This window comes from Mirounga angustirostris, unplaced genomic scaffold (assembly GCF_029215605.1).
Source record: "Mirounga angustirostris isolate CCGP_5_RB_7025 unplaced genomic scaffold, mMirAng1.0.hap1 SCAF_2, whole genome shotgun sequence".
NCBI classification, from domain to species: Eukaryota; Metazoa; Chordata; class Mammalia; order Carnivora; family Phocidae; genus Mirounga; species Mirounga angustirostris.
In genome coordinates, this window is record NW_026991710.1 from 195,546,456 (window position 1) to 195,552,784 (window position 6,329).

Below are 6,329 nucleotides of genomic sequence, written 5' to 3' on the forward strand. Positions count from 1 at the left end.
AAACCAGATTAAGAAGCAGACATGACCAGCACCTGCCACTCAACCCCTGTGCACCCTGTCGGTCTGTTATCACCCCAAAGCTAGCCCTTTCCACCACTTCTGACAGCATGGATTCATGTTGGTCTTTAAATTTGGAATTTACAGATTATGTGCCCTTTTGTGTCTGGCTTCACATTATGTCTGTTAAATTTGTTCCAATCACTGGTCGATTTATAGATCATGAATTCACACTGCTGCTTAATAACTCCATTTGGTGACTATTCAACATTTGCATACCCATCTTTTGTTAACAGGCATGATGTAAATATTGTAGCGAGCATTCTTGCACGTCTTTTGGAGACCATATGGAAGAATTTTGGTTGGAACTGAACCAGGAATAGAGATGCTAAATCATAGGACACGCTTACATTGATCTTTAAACTTCCAAACCACTTGCCCACACTTGCCCACGCTGTCCCACGGCATACACTCTGTCTCTGATGAGAGCTCCAACACTTACACCAAACACTGTGCTACCCAATTTAACTATGTTAATTTAACTATTAGTTAACTATGTTACTGGAGTTAACAGGAGACACAGCACCTCCCAGTTGTGTGGAGACGGACATAAACCATGACTTCTTTGCTGGGCTGTGAGTCAGGGCTGCTGTAGTGGGATCTCTGACCTTGACCGTGGGTGCCCCACCACTGTGTCCTTCACAAATTATAGGCATCCTCCATCCGTTTGTCCTTCAGTTTGTAAATCAGTCTTTTCTCTTTTTAAAAAAAATAACTGCGGTAAAATATGTGTAACAGAACTTACCATTCTAATCATTTTCAAGTGTCTACTTCAGTGGCATTAACTACACTCACATTGTTGGGCAACCGTCACCACTATCCAATGCCAGAACTTCTTCCTCATCCCAAACTCCCTGCTACCTTCCCCCAGCTTCTGGTAACCTCTGTTCTACTTTGTGTCTATGAATTTGACTACTACAGGTACCTCATGTAATCATACGGTATTTGTCCTTCTGTGGTTGGTTGATTTCCCTTAGTAAAATGTTTTCAAGGTTTACCCATGTTGTAACATATGTCAGAATTTCATTTCTTTTTAAGGCTGCATACTATTCCATTGCATGTATATACCACATTTTGCTTATCCATTCATGTGTTTGATGGACATTTGGATTGTTTCTACTTTTTGACTGCAAATAATGTTGCTATGAACATTGCTGTGTAAGTATCTGACTCCCTGCTTTCAATTATTTGGGGTATATGCTTGGGAATGGAATTGTTGGCTCATATGGTAATTCTACATTTAACCTGTCAAGGAACTGCCAAAGTGCTTTCCACTGGGCAAATTTTATACCATTTCCATCCCTGTGGTCAATGCACAAGGATTCTGGTTTCCCCGTATCCTCACCAACACTATTTTTTTAAAATAAAAGCCATCCTAATGGCTGCCAAGTCTTATCTCATGGTCGTTTTAATTTGCATGTCCCTCATGACTAGTGATGTGCATTTTTTCATGTTACTGGCTGTTTGTAGATCTTCTTTGGAGAAATGTTCAAGTCCTTTGCCCAATTTTTAATTGGGTCATCTGTTTCCATCTGTTACTTTTTAAATTTGAGAAATACACCACAGTGACTTTTATGCGGGAATTTAAAAAATACATCTCTAATGGTGTCCTTTCCCTGTGTCTGAACCTCACACTGCCTCTGGGGTGAAGTCCACGCTCTCCAAGCAGGGGCTTGGAGGGGGGGTTCCTTCTGCGGCCTCCTACCTGGCCACTTTGCCTCACATTCGATACTGCAGTCCCCCCTCCTCACAGACGCCATGCCTGTGTCCATGCTCCTTTTGCAGAGATCTCCTTCCCTTCTTCTCTTCCTTCTGCTTGCTCATCTTCAACTAAATTCTAATCATGCTTTAAGATTCCGCTCAGGACCATTTCTTCAAATCATCCTTTCAAACCCTTCAAGCCGAGCTCTGGTCATACTCCTGCCTTTACCACATGTGGTGGATGTCTCTGCCATCCACCTCCTAATGATAGTTACCTTTGTCTCCCGCACGGGGCATGCTCACTCACGGCGAGTAAGTGTGGGCCTCTGTCACCTGCATACAGCAATACCGTGCACAGAAAAGGAGCTCAGCATTTGCCTAACAGAACTGAACTCTTGATTTACATGAGCTGCTGTCAGAAAGGCTTTCTATTTTGTCTAGCAGTAATGCATGACAGTACCTGTTTCACTGTGCCCTCGCCTGCACTGGGAATGATAGAATTTGTGGCCAGGCCTGGGGGCGGGTGTCAGGGCAATGGCAGCAGGGCCAAGGGTGATGCTTGGTCAAAGTGTCACTTGGGAATCAGGGGTGGGGCACAGGGCAGAGGAAGATGCTTTGCTATCGGTGGGGCTCCGAACAGTGGCAGCTCCAGCACTATACGTGGTGAGGTATGTTGCGTCCCAGTCCTGGGGAATGGGGTGTAGCAGCAACTAGAGCCCCTGGGGGCAGGTCTCACCACAGCTGGGGTCAGCTGTGATGAAGACTGTGGGAGAGCTCAGCAGCAAAGGAGACAAATGCCCCAGTGCTAAGGCTTGTTCTCCTTCCCTTTTCCACGCGGGGTGGAACTCCTCTGGCAGACCCCTCCTGCTGCTGAGCTGGTCTGGACTGGGGAAAGGGGCTACACTGCTAGAACGCTTCCTGAAACTCTTCACGCGGCCATCCTTGGGTTTTGAGCTCTGCAAGGCTTTTGCTGCTTCTTTGTCACAGTCCACAGCTTTCTCAGAGCTGTCTTTGCCAGTTTGTAGTTACTTGTGTTTTCTGTGGGAGAAATGGGCACTGGGACCTCCTAGCCCTCCATCTTGCCTATGTCACCCCTCAGTTTTTTCTTTCTAGAGTTATTTTTTGTCACGCTCAGAGAAGGGCATGGTCATACAAATTTAAATCTAGTCGTTTCACCTCCGGAAGAAAAACATAGAAGAATTTCAAAGGAAAACATTTTCCCGATCTTGCCATATATCATATTAAAAGTTTTTAGAGGCAGTTGCTTATGTAACAGCGTTTGTGAAACAGTCTCTCTTCTCTCCCAGAGCCCATCACTTGTATGAGGGATCTGGTTTCTAGGTTTCTGCATATTACTGGGGAACTGTCCACAGGAAATGGAAACCACCCTCAGAGTTGTCACTGCTTTAAACATCTCCGTAAAATGTGATTAGTTTACCAAAAAAAGGGCCCAGCAGACTGACTAGTTTCAGGGCTGTGGCCACCTTCGGAGCCCTGAGAGGTGCTCATCCCCTCCTCCCAGCAGCCCACCCCATCTCCCCTTAACACCGCAGCTAAGGCTGCGAGAGGACAGGCAGTGGGGCTCCCTCGAAGGCACTAGCTGATCTGTGAACTCAACAATGACAGGTTAAGAATATTTATCTCACAGACTGCATTCTTATTGTACTTTCATTACTGTGCATCTGTGACCATCTCTGTCACTAGCTCTGTCCTCAGATGACACAGAGGAACCAACTTTTTACTGTCCCATTACCTCACACTACAGTTGCACATGGAGAAAATCCTTTGAGGATTTCCTCTGCAAGACATGTCTAAGACCTGGACATTCTTAAAATTTAAACGTATGAGATGTTGAATGACATGCAGAACGGTCTCCAAAACTGGTTCTGGTGTTCCCGACTCAGAAAAAGCCGTTGGAGTACATGAGTTTCCCTTACCCACCGCTCAATGGCCCTCCTTATCACTGTACTCAGCCCAGTCCTAGTTTGAGGATGTCAGCCTGAACTATGGCAAGGAAAACAATCACCCAGTTTCTAGTCTTTTCCATGGAGGAAAGCAATCTCTGGGTGATTAATATCAACACTACATTCATTTAAAATGCAAAGGCATCCCTTACTCTGCTTATTAGTAGTTCCTGAAGATAAATTGCACAGCTGTTCTTTGGGGAAAACTGTAGCCCAGAGAAAGGTCACCATCTGGTTATTCATGACTACACGTGTATGAAAGAGTTCTGAAAAGCGTCGCTGGATTAAACAAGAACTGTTAGTTAATCCCTACCAATTTGCATTGCATTTACTGATGAGACTATTCTTAGGGATTTTCACATTTTAAAAACTGTTTTAATTAAAATATTAGAAATCAAATATGACTGAGGTGGAACAAAATTACATTTCTTCCTGCAGCATCCAGGCAGTGGGAACCCTCAGATTTCAGAACAGCAGGGTTCAAGGATACGCTGACCACAATCATGTCTGAAATTCAAAAGAAAATTCAATGAGAAGATTTTGATAGAATTAAACTATGACAAAACATTTAATATTAAAATGGTAGGGTGAATTTGAATAATAAATATAATAACTGCAATACTGATGATATAATAATTACTGAAAACATTATAGTGAAATATTCTAATGGTAAACATATAAGTATCAATTTCAGTAACAATATAATCTGTGCTTATACTATTACTACTGAATTATTCAGTAATTACTAAAAATAATTGTATTCTATTAATACAAAATTATGAAGTCCTATTTATATATTCTACATTACTAATTTACATTACTTTGATATAACACATAATGCCAATAAAACTTTAATATTAGAACGTTTTCTAAGTTTCTCAGAAATATTTATATAGAAGTTATGTGAGGTATTGTTTGGCCAACAAAGAAAGTGATGTTTTTTAAAGTGTTGGCATTTTCTGGTTCACTTTTTTTTAAGTGTTTGTTTAGAGCAGTTTTAAGTTCACAACAAAGTTGATGGGAAGGTACAGAGATTTCCCATCCCCTGCCTGCCTGTGCACATGAACGCCCTCCCCCACTACCAGTATCCCTCTCCAGAGGGGTAGGTGTACCTACACTGACTGACACATCATCATCACCCAAAGCCCACAGCTTACCTCGAGGTTCACTCTTGCTGTTGTACATTCTGTGGGTTTGGACAAATATTTAATGATATAAATCCATCATTACAACTTCATTCAGATTATTTTAACTGCCCTAAAAATCCTCTGTGCTGATTAACTTTTTAAAAACTGTATTTTCAAAAGAATGGAATATCTGGAAGTTATAATGTCCTTTCATTTTCCACATAATAAAATCATTATTATTCACTTTATATTTATGAAGACTTCCTGATATTGGTTAATGTTCTCACTTGAAATGTTAAGTGGTTCACACTATGGCATACTGTAAATATACCATTTTCTGGTAAAGAGTACTTTATTTGAATATTCAAGTTACTATTCACTAGATTATTTTAATCAACATTTAGCCTATGCCGTAAAAACGTGTTTATACTACTGATTTCAAATTTCATAATAATTGCAATTATTCAATTTTAATTGTTTTGGAAAAGTTTCCCTAAACATTCACAGTTCTATAGTGAAATGTGGTCAGGCAACAGACACTAAGATAGAGTTTAAAATAGAATTATTTTATTCTTTATGACTGGAACATAAGAATCCACATATTATCACATGAATCAACAATAGACATCACACATTAATTAAGAGATATATTTGTATTTTCCCACTACCCTAGTTCTCCAAAAAACAAGATTTAACAGATTTCTAAAATCAACCTTTAATATATATCTAAAATACAGTAATTCCTACTTAATAGGGACAATAACAAAATATCATCACGTTCCTGTATTATGCTACAGGGATCATTAAATAGAATTTAGTAATTACTCATATCTTCCCTTGTTATTCTCCCGAATTAAAGAGCTAGAAAAGTTTAGCAAACAGAAAGAAGGTTTGTCTAATTAAAGGAGAAAATTACCATTGATCCCCACCCAAAGCAGGAGAAAAAGTAGCTTCATGAAGATAAATGTAGACCCTTGATACAACTTTTCTCTAGGAGATTCAGCCCACCGAGCTCAGAGAAGAGCCATCTCCGAGTCAGTTTAGCATCCCAAGTATGTGTCATGAATGTGCCCCCAAACACTTGTTCACGGGCCCTCCCCAGTCAGGGCCAAGGTGCGGTGTCATTTAATTGTGCCACATTGTATAGTTTACACATCAATTTTCAGAATAAAAGCCAAGGTTTTCAGTAAAATTTAAATATAAAAACATTTAAAATTAAAAAAATAAAAATTTCAACTACTTTTTACTGTCATGAATGTTCCACACAAAATGATTTTCATGGAAGAAATCTTTTTGTCAGTTCACTTACTATTTGGCATATTCCCAAATGTGACATAGGGGAGTCAGTGTGGCACATGAGAGTGGATCACTGCTCAGTCTTTCTACCTCTCACCCTCTCCAAGTCAGCATCTGGCAGTGAGGGAGTCTCAACACTTAACCAGCCTTAAATCCTAGAGGGCTGGCATTTTAAGCAGTTTCT